Raw genomic sequence first — 22,611 nt, 5'->3', positions numbered from 1 at the left:
TCATATTGTCTTACTTGCAATTGTTGCAGTATTTTCACATACTGCACTTGTCATTCCAAGAAAAGTACCATCTGTCCAGCCCAAAATAATTTTGTGCTGGTTTCTCGGGGGGTTTTAAGGTTCTTCATTGCGTTTGTCTGTGCCTGTTTTCAGGCATTTTCAATAGTTTGTTCGATGTCATCTATTTAAGTAAAAATACCTGGATGATACATTTATAACAAGCTGCAAAAAGCCTGTGTACCTGCTTCAGTGGGCCATCTTTGATGTATTCAGATAAGATTGGTGTATTAGCAAGTACAAAGACAAAACTACTTTTACCCTACTTCTTATGCTTATATCATATTGCCTTTTTTCCAAACCTTCCAGAGCTGTAAATAAAATGGCTGCTCAATTGCTGCTTGCACTGTTGTCCAGTGCAAAAATACTGATTCTTCAATGATTTAAGTATACCTATTTTAAAAATAGTGCACTATTTAATTACTGAGTGTTTAATTCAAAGCTTCATAAACCAATTTAAGAATGGATTAATATGATAGAAATGTAACTGGTTTGGATGCTGTTGTGATGGATCATTGTCCTGGGTTCAGCAGTAGCAGTCATTTTTCTCCTCCTTGGTAGCTGGTGCAGTGCTGTGTTTTGACTTTCGGCCTGGGAACAGAGCTGATAACACTGATGTTTTGATCTGGCCAAGGACTTTGTGAGCCTCATGCTCTGCCAGGGAGGAGGGGAGGCCAGGAGGAAGCAGAGACAGGACACCTGACCCAAACTGACCAAAGAGGTATTCCATACCACAGCACGTCATGCCCAGGGTGTAACTGGGAGTTACCCGGAAGGGCTGGGAGACTGCGGGGTTGGAGGAGGTATCAGTCAGTGCTTGGTCAGGCTGAGGGGGGCGAGTTATCGCTTGGCTGGTGGTGCGATGTTGTATTCTCTTCCCTTGTTATTTTCTTTATCATTACTATTATTGGTGGCAGCAGTAGTAATTTATGTTATACCTTAGTTACTAAACTGTTCTTATCTCAACCTGTGGGAGTTGCATTCTTTTCGATTCTCCTCTCTGTCCCTCCAGGAGTAGGGGGAGGGCAAGAAGGGGGGGAGTGAGTGAATGAGCTGTCTGGCTGGGGTTAAACCACGACAATCATTTATTCAAATGTATTCAAATTTACCACAGCAGGATGGGTGTTGTAGTTCATGTGCTTGTTTGACCTTGACCACAGTTTGACCTGGTGTTAAGAAGGGAGATTTAAATGGAAATGTGAAAAATGTACCTTTAAGTGAGGTAAAAGTTGAGTGTTTAAAAGCCATAAATTAATTAGGAAAGCAATATACTGAAAAAAAAAAGTTGTGTATATTAGGTAGCATTTCTGTCTTAAACTCTGCAAACATTGCATTTATCTCTCCTTGCATATGGGCTGGGAAATGACATAAAAATACAGATTCCTCCACCACCCCTCAGTTCTAGACATGTAATGGGGGCTAACCTAAATAATCCATTAAGTAAGCCATACCTTTCCCTACATTGGAGGACACCCATATTTACTTCCCAGTCTTCATGCATTGTCCCTCATCTGCTGGGTTATGGACAGAGGTTGTATCTGTTCCCTGTGGACAGTTCTATATTTATGAAGTCTAGCAACCACCATACACTTCTAAGAGAAATTACTGATGGTTGCTAGTGGTGACTAGTGAAGAACAGTGGAAAGACTGTTTTAGAAACATCCTCTTGGATTTGTGGGGAAAAATTAAAAAAAAATAATTAAGTTGCTGCTTTAATCTTGCTTTACACCACGGTTTAACTGTTGTTTGCAACTATTCCAGGTAATGCAATTGGTTAAAGAAACGTTCTTCATTTTTACCTCCAGCTTAATTTTTTTATGGTTTGCATACTTTTGATAGTTCAGAGGAAGAACAAAAAATATTTTTTGTGTTTTGGTATTGAAGACAGTAAGACTTTGAGGTCTTCATTTGTCTGTGGGATTTTATCCTTTGGAAAACTATGAAGTATTGAATTACCTGACATGAAAACTTAATTTTGCAGTATATGTTGAACCGTTTTCTACTTCAGGAAAGTGATTGTTCATCTCTAAAAGATTCTGCGTGTAAGATAACTCTGGGTATATCCCATTTGTAGAAGAGGACAGAAGTGTCATAGAAGCATCTTTGAGGTAGACAAGAGGTAAAAGCAGTTAAGGGGTCTGGGAGTTACAGGTGCCAGGCATTGACTGCGGCTTTGCTGTGGGCTTTCACTGGCTCACTTATTCCATCTGCAGATGGGAATACTGTATTTAGCGATGCTGCAAAGTTTGGTTTTGGATTCTAAGAAGATAATGCACATAATGCAGTCAGACAGTGGAAAGGCTGACGAGCCATAACTCTAAAGGTTTTCAAACCCCAAACCAATAAACATTAATAAATGTCATGGTGCTTGATGAAGATGCCCAGTGGTGTTATTCCCTTATCAACAGATGAAGTCATCCCATAATCATCCTGCACACCTGTGCAACCTGGAAACAGGACCAAGCCGTCTCTTCAGCTGAGCCCAGCACCTGTAAAGATACCGTACTCATCATCATCATAATAGAATGGTTTGGGTTGGAAGGGACCTTAACTATCACCTAGCACCAACACCCCTGCCATGGGCAGTGACACCTTCTACTAGACCAGGTTGCTCAAAGCCCCATCCAAACTGGCCTTGAACACTGCCAGGGATGGGGCAGCCACAGCTGCTCTGGGCAACCTGTGCCAGTGCCTCACCCTCACTGGAAGGAATTTCTTTGTGATATCTAATGTAAATCTCCCCTCTGTCAGTTTAAAGCTATTCCCCTTGTCCTATTCATACAGGTCCTTGTAAAAAATCCTTCTTCATCTTTCTTGTCAGCCCCTTTAGGCACTGGAAGCTGCTCTAAGGTCTCCCTGGAGCTTTCTCTCGTCCAGACTAACTAATCCCAGCTCTCTCAGCCTGTCTCTATAAGAGAGGTGCTCCAGCGCTTGGATCATCTTCATGGCCTCCTCTGGACTCACTTCAGCAGATCCACATCTTTATTGTGTTGGGGGCCCCAGAGCTGCATACAGTACTGCAGGGGGGTCTCAGTGGAGCAGAGGAGCAGAGTCACCTCCCTTGACCTGCTGGTCACACTGCTGGTGATGCAGCCCCTCCTGGAAATTGAGGTAGGTGATGAAGGCAGTTGAAAGGCTAAGGAATCAGTCTGCAAAGCAGGCTACAAGATTTAGCAGTGCAGCTCTCACTGAATTCAGCAGAAATTGCCCAGGTAGATGCCATTTGAGGGAGGTTTCACACAGAGCTGTGTGTGTGCAGTAAAGGCAGGAAGCTTCACGAGCTCTGCCTTGAGTAGAACTGGGATTTTATCCAGACCCATCCACTTGCATTCCATTAAAAGGTAAAATTCACTACTATAGATAACGAAGAATGTCCTGCAATCCTCTGAGACTTAGTCTTCGTTTGTTTGTTTTGTTTTTTTTCCAGAAAATAGTATATTCTGTTGAGTAATTAATGGAAATACTGATGGCAAAAGTGGTGGAAGGTTGAGGGGCTGGAGAAAGAAGTGTTATCCATTGGATTGTGATGCATCAGTACTTCTGGTTCCAAAAGGAGCAAAATAGGAACTAAGAGGTTGGTGTTACACTGACAAAGTGATCCTTAGCAATGGAAAATGCCTCAAAGCTGTAAAATACACCCCTTTTCAAGCAGTAAGCCAATTTGAGAGCTGTCTCATGCTGACCAGCCTTGACACGATTTTTCAGGCATATCTGATAAATCTGCTTGGAAAGTAATGTAAGCCCACTATGGTTTGTGCCCCTAGACTGAAATGGTAAATTCCTTTACAGTTTAGCTTTCAAGAAAAAATAACTGGGGGATGTTTATAATTTATAAAATAGAAGGCATCATTTTGGCAAGGTGTTAATCTCAAGTTTTGCCAGAATGATGCCCTTCCTGCAGCTACAAGCTTTTGAAGCTTACAAGGTTAATCAAGCAGCTTAACCATGACACAAGCAACTCACAGATATACCATTAAAGATTCTTCCAAATGAGAAGATCCTTCTGGGCTGTATCAAAAGCAGTATGACCAGCTGGCTGAGGGAGGTGATTCTTCCCCTCTACTCCACTCTCCTGAGACCTGCCCTGCAGTGCTGCATCCAACTGTGGGGCCCCCAACACAAGAAGGATGGGCCTGCTGACACGAGTCCAGAGGAGGGCATGAAGATGATCCAAGCACTGGAGCACCTCTCCTATGGAGACAGGCTGAGAGAGCTGGGGTTAGTCAGTCTGGACAAGAGAAAGCTCCAGGGAGACCTTAGAGCAGCTTCCAGTGTCTAAAGGGGCTGACAAGAAAGATGAAGAAGGATTTTTTACAAGGACCTGTATGAATAGAACAAGGGGAATGGCTTTAAACTGACAGAGGGGAGATTTACATTAGATATCACAAAGAAATTCTTTCCAGTGAGGGTGGTGAGGCACTGACACAGGTTGCCCAGAGCAGCTGTGGCTGTCCCATCCCTGGCAGTGTTCAAGGCCAGTTTGGATGGGGCTTTGAGCAACCTGGTCTAGTAGAAGGTGTCACTGCCCATAGCAGGGGTGTTGGTGCTAGATGATATTTAAGGTCCCTTCCAACTCAAACCATTCTAGGATTCTATGATAATCTGTGCTATCTGCTGGGCTCAGCTGAAGAGGTATTGAAGAGCTAATGCCCATTTGCAGGGAGCTCATATCTGCTGCAGCCTTCCAACTTTAAACCTTAAATAAAATGTTGAGGTGTGGAATAATGAAAAATGCTTGGCAATGTGTGTAGTCTGCCTAGCAATGGATCCATGAAGAAAAGCACTCACACAGTGATGACACTGCTTCTTAAAAATTGAAATAGGAGACTTCTTTCTGAGCTTTCATTAAGCGATTGGAGCATGCAAGCCTCTGACATATAAACCGTTGCAAATCGTTGCTCTTCCAGGAATTATGTTTTCTGGGGGTTGACACATCTGTAATGAATGGTCAGTGAAGAACTCCATTGTTCAACATGTTTTCCAAAGCTGTCATGACTCATCCTACTTTCATTCCAGATGTTAATCAGTGGTTTTCCATATAAATTAACCAATCTGCATATTCATTTCTGTTCAAAATAGAACATATAAAGTTCTGTGTAAGTGCAAAATAGATACATGGCATAATTTTACCCCATTTCAATTATTGGCTGATTTATATTGATGACTATGGGGATTAGATCTGCCAACTGTGTTTTTATCTTACACATCCATGAAAGTAAGAATTTACAATAAAAAACCCAACGCCAACTATTTCATAACCACAAGAGAGCATAAGTTCTATTTTACTTTGTGAATTAATATTGATATAATCAACTGAAAAGAAGATTATAGGGTTGATTATATACAGGGTTGATATCTCTAGAAACAAAGGCAAGGTCAGAAATACTTTGGAAAGAGTTATAACAACCGTTGAAGGAAAAAATGGATAAAATAGGCACTGCAGGATGTTAAATCCCTCATGACTCTGGCCAAGTCCTGGCAAAGGCATGTGCATGTGCAGCTCTTCATGGACTGTACGTAATCCAGCTGGACTCACAGAGTTCTGTGCATAGGAGACTAAAACTTTCTCTCCTGGTATCCTCCTCTTTTCCCCCCGGATTGGAAGCTTGTAGCATGCTGGATTTTGGCATTTCCTGTAAGGTACCGACCCTGCAGCTGACTGCATGTGGTTACAAAAGAGCCCACTGAGACCTGCGAGAACACCCATGGAACCTGGTTTCCACTAGTTTGCTTAAAAAGCTGAAAGCTGAGGGTATATAAATGATGAAAATCACTGCAGAAGAAGATGCAAAATTCTGCTTGGTGAGCCCAAAAGAGCCCAAGCAGGACTTAGCTGTTTGCCGCTGCTTTAAAAAGGGACAAATTTCATCTGCATCACAGTATGGTGTCCTAGGAAGCCAACTTGGCTTGATAAAGTCGAATTGTTTTCAGTTGCCTTATTCACTTCAGAATAGTCAAAGTAATAACTAACCAATAATGGAAAAGCTAGAAGCTTTCTAAAACAAATGTTATTCTTGATTATATCACCTAGAGGTAGAGGGACAATTGAGAAAAAGCAGTTTATTGATTTTTATATTTCAGGATTGATATTAAACATAGAAATATTGAGACTTACATTTCTTTATTTTTCTGACATCAGATATATCCCATGTCACATGAATTCAGTGGCTCCAATATCGGCTATTTCATTACTCTGTAAATACAGTTGTGTTCTACTTGCTCATCTGAATATATATATGATTGGAATTGCAACGGCTATAACATTATTTGTGGTTTTATGCAATCAGTGGGATATGCAGATGAATGTGCACTGAGCCCTGTGTTAACATAGAGTTATCCTGAGTGTCTAGCTACTGTCTTCTCCTAGGACCAGCTCTTTGCCTTCCTCTAAAATCTGATGTACTAATGCATCCTCTGCACTGATATTTCATACTGTATGTATGGGAGAAAGTTGGGGAGAAGAAAAATGTTTACAAATTGGTTGTATGTAAAGATATATATTTCCAAAGTATATTTTATTGATGCAATTCAGTCAACATTTGCCCCATGCTATAAAATTTTGAATACTGAAATGCAAACTGATAGTTTTAATTCAAGTACCTTTGCCCTGCTGTGAATGTTTCTACTGAGAACTGACTGAGTGCTGCATATGAAAATGTGATGGTCTGGTATCTCCAGGGAAAGAGGGGGATATGTTCATTCTCTGCACAGAGCTAGGCAAGATGCCTGGAACAATTAGATTAAATGGATGAACAAAACTTACAATGTTTAATAACTTCTCTTTTTTGAAGGGTCTGCAAGAATTATTTTCTTTATGTAAAGAAATAACTATGGTAGTTGGAATCCTGCAGTTCGGAAATAATCTAATCTCTATGCTAAATAAACATTCAGGTTTTCTTTGAGATTAAACCTTCAAGTCTTCAAATCGAACCTTGAGATATGCCTTCAAAAAAGGGAAAAGAGGGCTCATATGTACATCTCCATGTGCTGTGAAGGATCCTCAGTTCCACCCCAAGTGCTAACTTCAAGCTAGGAAAAAAGAAAGTTATTTTATAAGGTCTTTAAGCACAAACCAGTTCCAGTCTCAAGGGGAGAGCTCAGGTGAAGCTCAGGGCAATTATGCATGAAGCAGTAATCAGTGGATAACTAAGGACTCAGTTAGAAACACCCAGCTAATTCAACAGTGATATTGGTAAGGATCAAGATGACTTCTGCCCTTTGTTGGTGTTTATTATTTGCCTTGCTAGCATAGTTTTCCAGTAAAAAGCACCCAGCACCTTGACAGGACTACTGTCTGCAGATAGACATGAGCACAGGCTATTCAAACCTCTCCATGGAATTGCATCAGACTTGACCTTGAGTAATTTAATACAGGGGTGAGTCTTGCCCAGTCTTTGGTGTCCACTTGCTTGGGCACGACCACAGGGACTGATGTGCCATGGGCCAAAGATGATAATTCTTTGATTTCTATTTAAGACATTTTTCATTGACAACTAGACTTCTTAGAAACCGTGTTAGCCATCCCCCAGTAAGGGCATAGCACCAAACTGGGCCATATTTCACGCATAATCTTTCTTTCTCAGAATGTTCTCCTAGACCCAAGTATTTTGGCATAGAAAAAGGAGGTTGAGGAAAAACTATTGATTTATCTATTCTGAAAATTGCTTTTTCTGCTGCATCTGCCCAAAGTATATTCTGGCAGTGAATGTCTCACAGAAAACACACACTTTTTCCAAGTTTTCCTTGTTCAGACTGCTTAAGACTTGATCAGAAGTGAACCATGGAGAGATGAGTCTTCCTTGTCCTTTCCATGTGTAAATGAACTTTTCCTTCTCCCTGGTCCCTCCACAAACTCCTCGCTGGGGGAAAGAGGGAGGACAGCTCTGCCCAAGGAGGGCAAAATAGTGACAATGCAATATTAAAGTAGAACTATACAGCAGGGAGTCCTTCATTTCTAAGTTGCTATTTGAGATACAGAATTACCCCACTGTGTGGCATATTTCATTGAAGAACAGTCTTTTCTGTTCCATCAGAACATATAAAAACCATCAGATGCTGGTTTTTATAAAGGTCCTAATATTGGTTCCCTTTTGCATGCAGCACTGCTCCCATGTCAGCATAACCCAAGAAGCTTCAGATGGGAAAGTGTGGCAGGATCTGGTTCTGGATTCTCTGAGTTACAACCATCTCGGGCCCTCCTCCTCCTCTTCCTCCTCCTTTGGCTGCCTCTATTGCCTGCACTATATAACAAAGGGCTCATCTTCATTCCAGTAAGAGCAGGGTTGCCACTTCAACCAGATACAAAGATTTTATGCAGTATCTGGGAACATCTTTCTGTCTTAGCAATTTTGTGTGTGTTGTAGAAATGTTTAGAAGCCACACCAAGAAATATTTTAAAATTCAGATGCAAACATCAATAGCTACAGCCGTATCTGTATCTGACATATATACAAAGCCCCAGTTCTGCAGAGTGACAAATGTATCTCTTGCACCTAAATGATTTGCCAGTCTTGCCTGTGAGGGGAGCAGGGGTATCTCACGCCTGCTCTTGTTGGGAGCATTTTAGCTGGGACCCACATAGTAAGGCAGCTGTTTTTTTGGAGTGAGGTTTCTTGGAGGGTTTGGGGCAGGAGACCTGGCAGCAGTCAGCACTGAGGCCTGGTGTGGCATGTGCTGGGTTGAGCCAGTCATTTCCCTTACCGCAGCAGCGATCCCAGGTCACCTCAGTGGAATAAAGAGCACAGCATCAGGAGGTGCTAATATTTATTAGCAAGCTTTGGAGGTTGCCCTCCTTCATTTGCCTTGCTGACAAAGGCAAGACTATGCACAACCACCATGTGATGCCAAAGGTGAAAGCCTGATCTTGCTTTTCCCCATGCTCACACCTACCCCTCCACCCATGGGTTTGGGGATTGCCCTGTCAAGCCGATATCATGCAGTTTTGTCCATACAGACCCTGCTGCCCATGCATGGTCTCCTGCTGCTTCCACAGATGAGCAGACCTGGCATTCCCATCACACACAAGCCCACAGCACGTTCCTGGCGAGGGGAGCTGGACTGCTCAGTTCTCACTGAGCTGCGACTGTTTCCATCACCCCACAAAGAACATGTCATTGTACCAGAGGTGATGTCATTGTGGAGGTGATGTCCTCGTACTAGAGGCAATGTCCCCAAGTCAGCTTCCTCCTGGATGACTTAATGACTTATCCTTCTTTTTGACCAGAAGCAGCGATTTCTGGCCACCATGCTGCCCAGCCTACACTCCCGGGCAGGTAAGGAGTCGCTCCCAAAGCTGCAGTACCCTCCAGGACTGCGGTGTGTCCCTCGGGGGAGCCCTGGGGTTTTGCAGGCTGTTCCACTGGCCACACCAGTATCCGCTTCCCACATCCCTCCGTGGGCTTTGGCATCCTGCAGGCTGCCCCCCTGGAGCCCCTGTATGTCCCTTCTGCAAAGCCCGGTGTCCAGCATGCCATCCTGCCGTGGACCCTACTGTGGTGGGCAACCTTCCAGAGATGTCGTCTCCCCGGGAGTCCAGTGTCTCTCCGTGGAATGCCACTGCGTCCTTCCCTGAGACCGCCGTGTCTGGACCCACATCTCCCCTGGGGACCGACCGCTGACCGTCCCCCAGTGGTGCCAGCGTTCCGTCCCGCGGGGACCTCTGTGTCCCTCTGCTCAGCGTCCCGTCCACGGATCCGCAGCTGGCCGGGGGCTCAGCCGCAGCCCCCCCGCGCCCCGACCCCATCCCCGGCCCCGAGTGGTTGGCGGGGGCAGCGCTGCGCCTCCTCGTAGCTGGGCAGGTGCTTCACCTCCTCGTAGCGGGGCAGCGGCGGCAGCTCCAGCTCCAGCTCCAGCCCCGGCCCCGGCCCCGGCGGGGCGGCGGGAGCCCCCGCCTCTGGCAGCACGTTTGGAGGGGCGGCGGGGCAGGTCCCGGGGCCGAGCGGGGGCCGGCGGCGGGCGGGCGGGGGGCGGCGGCGGGGCGAGGGGCAGGCGCGGCGGCGGAGGACGCAACCGGCGGCCACTAGTGCCAGGAGGACGAGCAGCGCCGCCAGCCTCCGCGCCAGCCACCGCGCCTGCGGAAGCCACGCGTGCCCCGCAGAAAGCCCTGACCCGGCCCCACCGCAGCCATCCCGCCCGCACGGCACCGGCCCCCGCCCGCCCGCCATCCTCCGTGCCCCGCGCAACCCGTGCCCGGGCGCGGCGCGCACCTTCCGCGGAGCCGGCGGCGCTCCCCGCGGGTGCGGGCTCACACCCCGCGTCCCGCCCGGCGGCAGCGCCGCGTTTTATCCGTGCAGGGCAGGGTTTTAGCCCTGATGAAAAATTGATGGGGCCATTTGGCGGCGGTTCACGGGCTAATGCGGCGGCAGCGGTGCGGGACGGGGCACCGGGCCAGGCTTGGTCCCTGCCCGAGGAGGCGTGGGACCCGGCAGCCCCACACCCCCGGAGGGGTCACCAACGGGGCTTCCCTGCCACCCGAGCCTCGAGCTAAATGTGCCTCAGAACTTGCCACTGAGCCAAAACTTACCTACACCGATTGGTGGCAGGATCGCTGGCTAGGGATAATCTGCACTTGAGGACATAAGGATGAGCAATACCCGAGGATGTGGGATAAACCCAAGGGTGCAGGGATGAGCAGTGCTTGAGGACACAGGGATGAGTGGTACCAAAGGGTTAGAGTTAGGGGGTGAATTACACCTGAGAATGAAGGGGTAAGTAGCATCCAGAGACATGAAGATAAAGTGGTACCTGAGCCCTTAGTGACCCGTGGGAGGGGACCTGCAAGATGCATGCCACTTAAAACGGACAACTGCAGTGTCAGAGCAGGCAGCGACAGGTTGTATCTCTGATGCCTCTGCAAAGAAGGCACAGATGAGAGTGAGCTCCTTACTCTTCCTTTCTGTTGTTTTTTTATTCCTACCATTAAGATTTCACAGCTGTTCACTTGTTGGCAAGGCAAGGGGGTCCCCGTTTCACCCAGTGGTGATCATTGCCCACACTTCTGGGGACGCAAGCCATCACTTCGTTCAGCCCCTGTAACTGCAGCCTCTTGGCTGCATTGTTTGCTGATTACTTTCAGCTCAATTGCAAAACTCCTCAGGCAACCAGGAGAGAAGAGGAAGGTCTACTCTAGTCATGGAAAAACTTCTTAATATGAAACATGGCAAAAAGTGACCAGCACTTTTCTACTTACTTTCCTCTAAGGTGATCATGCCAAATCTGATACACATCAGCTAACCCACCTACATGACTGGCAAGTGTAATGCATTTGCTTCCTTTATCCTGTTTACTTGAGCTGCCACGATTTTGTTGATGATATTTGTAAGCAATACTCCTACTGTTATCCCTACATTTGGTAATTCATGCCTATCATACCTATTATGGATTTTTGTGATGCTCAGGACCAAAGATGGGAAGAAAACATTCTCGGAAGTGATACAGCATTGAGCAGAGTTTGCATAAAAATATCTGAAAGGAAGGAGGGGGTAATGGTGCTGGGCTTCTGGCAAACAATGAGAAACCACGGTTTCTTTCTGTGTCTTCAGGGGTTTATTCTGCATATGCTTCCTCATTTTATGGGCATTTATTCCTGAGCATAGGAGCTGGGAACCACATGAAAGGTGAGCTTTAGGCACGGTGCCAAGGCAAGAGCATGGTGGCAGAGGAGCATAGCTTCAGTCCCAGGTGCTGTAGGACCAACCTGCCCGGGCAGTGCCAGCTCTGCTGCCCCACATAAGGGGCTGCCTGTAGGGACCTTGGCCGTTTGCCTCTGGGATGCATCCTGGCCTGCAGCCAGCAGGATGGGGGATGCCAAGCACCAGCTCCAGCAGCAGCTCCCTGCAGTGCCTGGGCCCACATTCACTCCAGGCTCTTGATAACAACTGATGGGATTTTTTTAAAGGCAAATAAGATAGTGAATAAATAGCTGAGCGCCTGGCAAAGCCTACCTATCCATCAGGAAAGCACAGCGTTTAAACATTTCTGATAAGCTGTAACTCTGCAATTGGAGCACTATGAAATATTAAAGCCTGTTGATAGCTCATTAAAGTGAACGTTTTGGCTGGCACTTCAGCATGCGCTGGGCTTTGTTGCTCAGCCTGCAGAGGTGGCTGAGGACCACTTCTGTGCCCCGTCAGATGAGGAAAACTGGGGCCAGAGGGAAAAGGGTGCTGCAATAGGAAGAAGAAGGAATTGGGTTTGGGAGAACTGGGGTGGTGCATCAGTGGAGCTGTGTCAGCTGCTGATTCGGCTTTTGGAAACATATGGACAGCATCCTCTGCCCATCTGTGTGAGGATAGTGGGCAGGCAGGGGTAATTGGTTCCATCAAGAGTAACTGGTGTCACCTATGTGAGTAATGAAGCCATAGGCAACTGCAGCTGCTAAGTGGAGATGAAGGAAAGGGGATTTTTGGAGGTGTGGCTGCTCTGCTGTGGGTGAGCATGGAAGGGGGACTGCTTGTTAGCTCCCTGGGATGGTAAATGGTGAGAGAGAGTGAAGGAGGGCCGCAGCCACTCTGGGATCCCTAGCAGCCCTGGCACCAGTCAGTGAGCTGAACCACTGAGCTGGCCTTGCTGGGGAAGCAGCAGCAGCACAGGGGCAGTGAAAACTCCTGCTCAGCATCTGTGGGGTGACCTCGCCTCTGCTCCTCCACATGCAGGAGTTCGACACAGGATAGTAAGCACTCACCTGCAGGTGATGGTCCAGCTAGGGAGCTTGAGGAGTCTACTGACTCACTTAAGACAAGGATGGAGGCAGCAGAGGCTCCTGTGAGATGTGCCAAGTGTGGGGCCAGATGTGATGCTTTGCCACATCTAGGGGAAGAGGCTGTGAGCTGGGCAGGGCTGCTGGTGTGGTGATGTGCTGGGGTCCCCCGGTGCAGTCTGTTGCAAAGGCAGCTCTCTGCCTGCTACCAGGAACAAGTGTTTCAGAGCGGATGCTCAGGCTTGACACATCAAGGCAGCTGGGAGACTCTGGGGTTTAAACCTCATCATTCACCTTGTAATTGTCATAAGCAAGCATACAACCAGTTAATTACATTTATATTTATAAATTGTATTTCTATTAAAACTCCAATTCAACAGTTTGAACCTTCATACTAATCCATACCTCTGAAAGCTTCTGGAAAACAATGCCATCAGCTACTGAAGTCTGGCAAGCGCTCCTGTGTGCCGAAGGAGTCCCCATGTGCTCTAAGAAGTTTCTTCTGGTTAGATCCAAATGGAGTTGCCTTTATTCCAGGTGACTCTGAATGCCAGGCTGGTGTGTCATCCTGAAGGTGTTTTTGACAGGGATGGGAGTGCAATAGTAAAGCAAAGCATTGTTTCTATTAGCAGGAGCATCACTCATAGGCAATTCAAGATGCTTTCCAAATAGTCATGACCTTTCTCACTGGCAAAAAAAGAAATGAAGTTATGGGTGAGATGGCCCAGATGTTTCTCAGAAGTCTTGAAAATTGTAAGGTTGCTATAACATACAATTTTTCTTTAATTGCACATCCACAGTGTGCTATTATCACTTACCTGTTTGCAACTGTGGCCTATTTAGATATCAAAAACCCCAAGTAAGACACTGGTTACTGTGCTTGGGAGTAAGACCTACAAACCAGGCCCAGGCACTGTGGCACAGCACCTCCATGCTCCCCTCCACCCCTCTCTGCATCAAGGTTTTCCAATCCCCATGATGTCCCTGGCCAAAGCCAGATGCAGCCTCAAGCACTTGTCTGGAGCTGGAAGGGTGATGGTGGGAGGAAAACCCCATGGGCAATGGGGGAAGCAGAGAAACAGTTTTCTGGGTAAGTACCCAAAGTTGGACAGCTGAAAAGCCAGGACACATTGTCACAGCTATTAGTTTCCCAGAAAGAAAGGATGGTGTAAGTTTGGTTGTGAGAACTGCATGGATTTCATTTTATTTTACATATATGTTACATATATAAGTATAGCTACAAATATTTCATTTATTTATTTGTAAATGCTAAAGCAGAATATGTGTAAAGGAGAAGCATTTCTCCCTGTGCAGCCAGCCCAAACACAGGTGAAGGTGGGACAATCTTGCCCATCCAAAATGCTCTCCTATTTCATGCTTCCTCCTCCTCTGGATACTGACGTGGATCTCTGTGGCAGACTGGTCTGGTTCTGGTCATTCCCAGGCCTGTGAGGAGCTTTATTCTGTCCCGCAAGCACAACAGAGCACCACAGCAGGACTGGGAGTCACTGACAGTGAATAAATCATCGTTAACGGCTGCATCCATTGTGCCTGCCCCATCCCCCAGATCTGCTCTTTTTACTTTTAAGATTTTTAGTTTTAAGCTTGGTGGCTGTCTGGAGTCTTGGGTAAACTGGGGGGCCACCGGCTCGCTTCTGGTAAGGAGATGGAGAAGTTGATTTCCTCCAGTTTTGCAGGGGATGCATGATCATCGATCCTGTAGAAATACATTGTTCCTACTGGGGCAGAAGATCATTAAGTATTTGACTTCCAGGTCTTTCAGATGGTGCCAAGGAGCTGACCTGGCAAAACAGCTATTTTGCAGTGCATGCGATTGTCCCTGTGACCATTAGCAGTTCTGTAACTCTGAACTTGCCTTCACAGGAGCCTGCTACTTGAAATGCTTTTTGTATAATGATGCTGCCCATCTGCATTTCCTTTTCTCTTGTACGTTTTCTCCCAAATATGGGAAAACTAAGTGGAAAAAAAACATAACAAAGTGAGGCTTGTCTTTCTGGGCAAGACTCTGAAAGCCTTACATGTGGTGAGCAGCATCTGGTAGCAGGAATAATCCCATGGACTGATGGAGGAAAGCATGGTTTTGGATGGCAATCTGGACTGTAGGTAGAAACAAGCTTAGCCCCTGCAGCTTCAATAACATTATAATATCTAGTAGACTCAAACCTTGCAATAGTTGAGGCTTTTGTAGGAATTATGGAGCAAATTGCTGCTGTGTTAGAGGATGTGCAAAGGCTTCATACTGAGTTTTGGTCTCTGTTGCGGCCCTTCTGCAAGTATTCCTCTCCCTGGTCCCTAAATTGTGAGGGTGGTGTTTCAGGGTGCTGGGTGATGATGCTGTAGGTGGGGCACCAGCACCGGCCACACCATCCCTGTGGCTGTCTTCATGGAGTCTGCTGAAATCAAGAGCATGTACTTACCATTTCTGTAGCAGCTGCTAAAGAAGCTCTTACAAAGGCCCATTGGAAGCAATCTCAGAGCACTGCTCGGGGCAAGTTCTACATTGCTTGAGTTAAACCCACACAACTGAGATCTGTGGCTTCACATTTTTCAAGCACATCTGCAGCTGCAATAAGGCTTAAAACCCAAGAAGATGACTCTGCATGTCTCTCTCTGTGTGTGTGTGTGTATATATATATATATATATATATATATAAAGGCATTACCTCACAGTTCAGAAATCTCTACTGCCAGCAAATATTTGCTGTTAGACTATTGAGAAACAGAGAAAGTGAGTGAGAGAGGCTGAAACACTCCTGCCTGACTCTGATGCCTTCCCAGGCTAGGTCAGTTCTGCTTTTAACAAGTTTGGTTGTTCTCCCAAAATGAAATGTATTTTTCAATTAAACAAAAGGTAGAAATATTGCAGGGTGATGATGTTGGTATCAAGTGTGTTGTCAGGTTTCCCAGGCTGTCACAGTTAACATATCCTATTTTAATCCTTCTACTAAAAATAAACGTAAGAAAGACTGAATTGTACTACTTCTGCCCTTGCAATAATTCCTTCCAATTAGGACTTGAAACCTTTGACTCTCTGGAAAGGCTCCCATTCATGCAGTGAGTTTTGGCCGAGGCTTTTAGTGCTACAAATAATGAGCATCTCTTCCTTTAATGCTCATGTAATGAGGATGATTTGATCCAGTTTTCCTTCTGAATAGAATTATATTTCTTTCTAAAAACAGTTCCAGGGTTTTAACCTTGATCCAGCATCATCCTTAAGCACACGTTTAATTTCAAGCCCCCTGATGGCAGTAAGGCTCCTGGAAGGCCGGCCGGTGACTGCCGGAGTGCGGTGGCTGGATGTATGAGCAGCTGAACATAAATGCTGAAATGTATTAAAATCAGTAACAACCAAAAGGCAATAAAGGACAATTTGTCACAGTTGGAAGGATCCCTGCAGTGGTCTGGAATAACCAGAAAACTATTTCTTAAATCTTTTTTTTACAGGGGGCAACATTTTTCCAAGCCGCTCTCCGTGTTAGTCATGCCTTTCCTCAGGAGGCTGCCATGATCCAGTCATGAATTTCTGAGATGATTTAATCTCACTGATATTTACAACTTAGCCCAAAAGCTCAGCCTCTTCCTATTATGTGTGGTTAAATATAGCAACGGATTCTTTCCCATTCCTTTTTCTCTCGGAGCGGTTTTTCTGCCACCCACACGAATCGCATGAGTCAGAAGGCACACGAAGGAGCGGGTCCCAGCTGGCCGGGCCCTTGCCGGCTGCTTTTGCATATCCCAAGCTCACCCTGAGCATCAGGAGGTGAAATAATGTCTGTCTGCTTGCAACTGGGGTGCAGCCAGGGGCGCTAACCCGACACCCCAGGGATGCGCAGGGATTTTCCTCACCTCCATCAGCTCCTGCATCCTGAGCGGGGTCACCCTGGCTGCATCCTGGCTTCTTTTCTGTCATCCCACACTGGAATTTTAGGCAGCCCCAGTTTTTGTGTAACCCACTGCCATGGAGGATGTAGGGGTCACTGAGACTGAGGCAATGCCCCAGGGGGTGGGGATGGAGAACTGACCTGCTGAAGACCCTTCTGTCTTCCCCTCTGTCTGAAGATGCTGTGCTTTTACTAAGTTAAAAACTTACCTCCCGAGTTTTGTCAGCAGTTGCCCAGACTCCTCAGAGGCCCTGTGCACAGGCGACATGTTGCATCCAGAGGGTTTTTGTGGGGTGTAAATCCAACAGGCACCCCCAACAAGGCCGGTCAGGGCATTGTCTGATTGGCAGATCAGTAGGTTGTTAAAAATTAAATAAAAAGAACAAAAGCTGACGGCTGTTTTGCCAGGGGTGTGTGTGCGATAGCAGTGGGGCAGCTGAGGGGCTGTGTGCTCATCAGGGTAGCATCCTGCCGGTGCTGCCCACATGAAGCAACGCAGCCTTGTGAGCATCTCTTAGGAGAAGCATGAGGGAGGTATGAGGATGCTGAGGATGAGGGGGGCAATGTGGGGGTAGCAACCATGGGGGAAGGATGAAGAAACGGGGGAGGTTTGACCCTGCTATTTTTAACTGCAGCGTTTATGTGCTGTAAATAACTCTGCTGGCCTTGGAGGTGGCACAACAAACAGGAAAGGCTCCAGTAATCCTCCCCGCATCCACTTCTCAGGCCTGGGGCATCCTGCTGGCCACTGTGCAGCTGGACTTCAGTGGGTCCCTTTTTGACAGCCCACATACTGGTGGGTCTGGATGCAAAAGAGCAAATATTCAGAGTTGGGAAATGTGGTGTGTGGGTCCTGTAAAGCCGACACAGCACATTTGCTGCTTCCTCCCTACTGCGGAGCCAGCCCTGGCTTTCTGTACAGACTGGGTTTATTAGCCAGGTTGCATTTGTGTGAGCTGATGTTTAACTTCTGAAAGTCAGGATAAAAATGGGAAAAATGTATCATGGTTTTGCTGTTGAGAGAAGAAAACCCCTCCACGTTGCGTACTGAGGTTGATGCTGTGAAACTCAGGCCTACCAAGGTTGGGGAGCACAGGAAGGGAACAGCGTGTGGGATGCTGATCCCAGGCATGGATGGAGCAGGGGCTGCAGAGCAGGGCTGGGGATGGGAGATGGCCTTGGGCCCCCCTGCTCCACAGAAATCAACCAAAACAAACAAACAAAAGAAGTAAAAACAACTGAAGTGATTCCTGGTGGAACCCAGGGCTGTGGGTACTGGCAGCTCTGTGAAGAGACACCAGAGCTAACTGATACCAAAGAGATTACATTGCTCGATAATTCTCTGGGGACTGAGTTACATTTCTTTTTCTTCTTTTATTGCTTCCAGAATAACAAATCAGGACAAGTATATGAGACTCAGAAGCAGTTGGGTTGCTATGGATAAAAGTCTGGGGTGGTTTTTACCATCTCTAGTGTCAACCTATCCCCTACTGCCCAGAGCTGTGGGTCCAGGTGCACCTTGTCAGCCTCTGTGTGATAGGATATACTAGTCATACCATCTGTTGTCAGTGGGGTCCTTCCATCTACCAGACAGGTCAGAAGGATGCCAGTGCACGAAGGACCACCCAGGAGTGGAGAGATCCCATCCCTGCCATCATCAGCGTGGCACCACCGCTCTGGCTGTTGCTGCAATTTGTCTTCCACTGGAAGGCTGCATCACTGCCTTTTCTGACCCCCCCATAGTGCCATGCAGAACAACTCTGTGAATTTACTATATCCCCATCTGCTGGTAGTTAACCCCTGGTCCTGCTGAGCCAAATGTCTAAATCTGCTGGCATAGGAAAAGGATTGCCATTGCCAGGGTGCCACAATGCCTTTTGCAAAGCCTGGCACTTACCACTAAAGCCAGTGTTTTAAATGGGAACACATATTTTACTGTATTACAGGCATTTTCCTCCCCCCTTCTCCTTGCTGTATAATTAACTCATTGCCTTTTAAGAGCCATTATTTAATGTCTCTCCTGTTGATTTGCTATCTAATTGGTAATACCACTAAATTCCTAACACCTTTTAGTGCTGTCTTGCTTGGTGATGCTAGTGGGTGCCTCACCAGTTTGGACGTGCTGAATGGCATTGGTAACTTCAGTTCCCATCTGTCAAAACATCCCCATCCCTGGCAGTGTTCAAGGCCAGGTTGGATGGGGCTTTGAGCAACCTGGTCTAGTGGAAGGTTCCCCTGCCTGTGTTGGGGGGGGTGTGGGGTGTGTGTGTGGGAACTGAATGAGCTTTAAGGTCCCTTCCAACCCAAACTGTTCAGTTATTATATGAGTATATGATTTCCAAGGCACCTCAAACTATTGTGCCCAGCAGCTGGCCAGCTGAGGCCCTGTTAGTGTGGGACCTGCTCAGGGAATCCCCAAGGGCTTCCTGTTCTGTTTCTGGTTTGGGTTGTGATTTAAGAAAATACACACAGGTAAATTATTTGTATCCCAGGTTTTCCTGCCAAGGATTTGGGGTGGAAAACTGGCCCTGGGAACAGGCAGCGAGCATGCTCCCGCATCACCTCACCCTCAGACAGCAGCACACATCTACTTTTTCATAAACGGACACAAACTGATGTAAGAAACAAGATTTTCAGTGAGAAGTAGAGTTTAGCATAACATGTGTTTGATGGCATCAGTACAGGCTAGAATAACTGTAATTATTTTGGTGTGGAGGAAGAGGTTTTTCTGGCCCTGCTTTGTAGGTCTGCTCCTCACTTAGCAAAGCCACTCATTTTGGATTCCTCCCGTGACAACAGTTTTGCATCACTGAGACCTGAATTGTCACCTGCTCAGGTGATGGCACATGGAAAGCCCTTAGTTCTGACCACACTGGGCAACATTCTGAAACAGCAGCAATTTAAAGTGTTTCTGACAATTAAATGGAAATTATATAATTTTAACAAAATAAGCTGCATGGTAATTTAGTGGTAGAGTACTCAGAAGCACTGGAGTATCATTTGGGATATGGAGATCTTCATGCACCACCCCCAAATAGGTTTTCCTCAATGGAAATGGAAAGCTCAAAGCGCACAATTCATGTGCAGTGCCCATCCATCAGTGTGGGGCTTTTTACAAGTTAAATGTGGTAAAAAAAGAGATTAAAAATGTGTGAGTCTGAGCCCAGAGCATCCACATCCCCATGGCATCTCAGCAAGTGCTTCAGTGCAGATGAAGGCATGAGGCATCCTGCAGTTTTCATCATCTCTTGGGGATCCAGGATGAGCACATGACGTGGAGCAGAATGGAGTAAATACAATGAATATTCAGTAAATACAGGTGGCATAATTATGAGACATAGGTGTTCACCAATTTCTGTGTAGTAGGAACTCCAGAAACATATTTATGGCTTTTTCAGCTACAAGAAGATGGCTGTTTGTAATTACTTCTCCAAGTGATGACACAGTGTCACAAGTGGTTATATATGTGTGATGTTTTCATTTACAGCTTCCAGACAAAAGCCTGTCTGCAGAGAAGTTAGTGGAAATGAAAACCAGCCAATGCCTGTATATTATACAAAGGCCTGTATGCAATTATGAAGTCAGAAATAAAGCAGGATTCAGACAGAGGCGTTGGGATCCAGCCCCTGGTGATTCTGGTTGTATTTTTTTTAGCTAAAATCCAGGAATATTTGCTGTGGCTGTGATGTGTGACCTCTCCTGGGGGTCCCTGGATGTCATTTTGAGGAGAAGCACCTACTTTCTGGCCACCACCACCTCAAATATTTTGGTGCCCCTTTATACATATTTTACTGAACAGGCTGATGCATGTCTGAGGCTAAAACTCCATTTCTCCTCTTTTCGTTTTCATTTCCCTCCTGTGCTCAGCTGACCTTCCTTTCAACCATGCTTCCCGTCTCCCTTGAGCCTCAGCCAGAGGTTTTGTCTGTCCTTTCTGCTGCATCCAGCAAGTTCCTCTGGTTTCCTTCCTCTCCTTTCCTGGCTCGAAGTCCTCCTTTCTCCTTGCATGCTCTCACTGCAAAGAGCAGCCGTTTACTTCAGCAAAAATAAAACTCCAAATAACAAAAGTAGCAAAAAAAAGCCTCTTAAGGCAACTGGGTTTATTTCCAAGTGGGAAGTACCAGTCAGCATCTGCTTCACTGGGAGGTGGAGCAGAGACCCAAGCCCACATCAGCAGTAATGCTGGAGTGACATAGCACCACAGCACTCTGGGAGACATGTCACCAGGAATTGTGCTTTTTAACTTAAATATTTTTAATTAAATATGAATAAAGCTTCCTGAAGCTTCAGCTGTCAAAAAAAGCGAGTGTGAGATTGATTTGTCATATGCTAGGGCATACATGGGGCTGTGTCTGTATGTCTTGATGCTCAGGGTATGGGATGTGGCCAGAGAAGCTTCTGTAATAGAAAAACTAAGTGCTGGAAACTGAATAAAAACTGTATCTACAAATCTCACATATTTCTGCTTTGCAAGATAACGTGTTGGGAACTGCCTGCGCAATGAAGTAGGAGCTCAGGAGCTTCCCAGTGAGCCCTTTCCTGCCATTAACTGAGTGATGCCTCCTCCGTGACGCTCTCATCCCTGCAATGAAGCATTTATCTATCTATCTGTTTATTTATTTATTTATTTATTCGAGGAAGTGAGCCCTTTTCCTCCCCAAGGAGCTGCTGTTCTCGCTGCTGGGGCCGGGGAGCTGTTGCCATCTGCAGACGGATGCGTGCTGGTGCTGGTAAGGCTCGGTTCAGCGGCAGCCAAAAACGATGCTGAGGTAGCTTAAAGGGGTTTGGGGACCAGGGGCACGCATCCCCCGTCTCAAATCTGCCAAGCAAAGCACCTCTGCTGATTAATCCTCTTATCTCAATGGCTTAACAAGGCTGGAGCTCCCTCTTCCTCCTCCCCTTCATCATCTCCCCTTTTCCCTGGTGCTGTTTTCCTTATCTCTGCAGAAAACACTGCTGCTGGTCAACCTCTTCTGCAATGGAAAGGAGGTGGTGTAAGAGTCTAGGTATGAGAGGATGGGGATCCTGAGCCCAATTCATGTTATTTACTCTCAGAGGGGTGCAGGCACAGGACTGACTCTGGGGCATGGGCTCCAGCTGCACTGGGCCAGCAGAGCTGCCATAGGGAACAGCAGCACCACAGCATTTTTTCAGTGGTGGGTCTGAGGCCTCCAGCCCATTGCTTGGCACCACCAGCCCTGGTTCCAGTATTGGTGGGCTCCGTTTCCCTCCTCACCCTTGACCACTTGCCAAACGCTGGAGCCGTACAACAACCCATGACTCTATGGCCTGCAGAAATGCAGCTGTAGGTGCCAGATAAGTAAATGTACCAGCAGAAAGCTATTGGAAAATATTTAGGGGATGGTTTCACCTTGAATCAAGATGTCTTGCTGTGATACATGACACTACTGAGGAGGAAGATGTAGCTATTGGGAACTTACAGTATTAAAATTGATTCCTGCCTTTTAGGGGCAGGACATAATTCTTCTGCTATCAATAAATAATGGTCCCACAGCTGCAGGAAGAGCATGTTTAACTTGAATATGGAGCAAGAGCTAGAGAGCAAAAATCTAATTTCATAATAATGAATAATGACCTGGCCAGAGCTTAGGCAAAGCTGGCGATGGGGTTCCAAGGCAAGCAGTTTAGTAGGGGCACAGGGGACATGTAGGAATGAGGAAAAGTTCCGGGCTTTGGAAGACTGACCAGATGCTGCCCCTGTAATTTGAACATGGCTAATTCCACGCTTAAGCTAATTGCAAAGGAATTGCATGCGAAGTATGTGACTCCTTTGTCATTTGAATGAAAAGATCTAATTTTCCTGACAAAGGCGATTTAACCATGCAGTATAATGTCTTGTCCTGAGCTAACAATCACAGCCCACATCTGAATTTTGGCACAGGGTACTCTCACAAATTCATGTACGAATATGTGAATAGCTGTTCTCTGAACATA

At 46.4% G+C, this 22,611-nt stretch overlaps 1 long non-coding RNA gene across 1 annotated transcript; it reads right to left on the bottom strand.

Annotated features, from left to right (window-relative positions):
* Nucleotides 1-8,803: 8,803 nt before the first annotated feature.
* LOC133222065 (uncharacterized) lies at nt 8,804-10,454 on the bottom strand. Its single transcript, XR_009728174.1, has 2 exons — nt 10,263-10,454; nt 8,804-9,560 (listed from the first exon to the last, which is right to left on the bottom strand). It is a non-coding gene; the product is annotated as an uncharacterized LOC133222065 (long non-coding RNA).
* Nucleotides 10,455-22,611: the final 12,157 nt, after the last annotated feature.

The sequence above is a fragment of the Neopsephotus bourkii genome, unplaced genomic scaffold (genome assembly GCF_033783945.1).
Source record: "Neopsephotus bourkii isolate Nb327-2 ecotype Australia unplaced genomic scaffold, CSIRO-AGI_Nbou_v1 NB_1574, whole genome shotgun sequence".
Taxonomy (NCBI): Eukaryota; Metazoa; Chordata; class Aves; order Psittaciformes; family Psittacidae; genus Neopsephotus; species Neopsephotus bourkii.
This window is presented reverse-complemented; position numbering and strand designations above follow the sequence as displayed.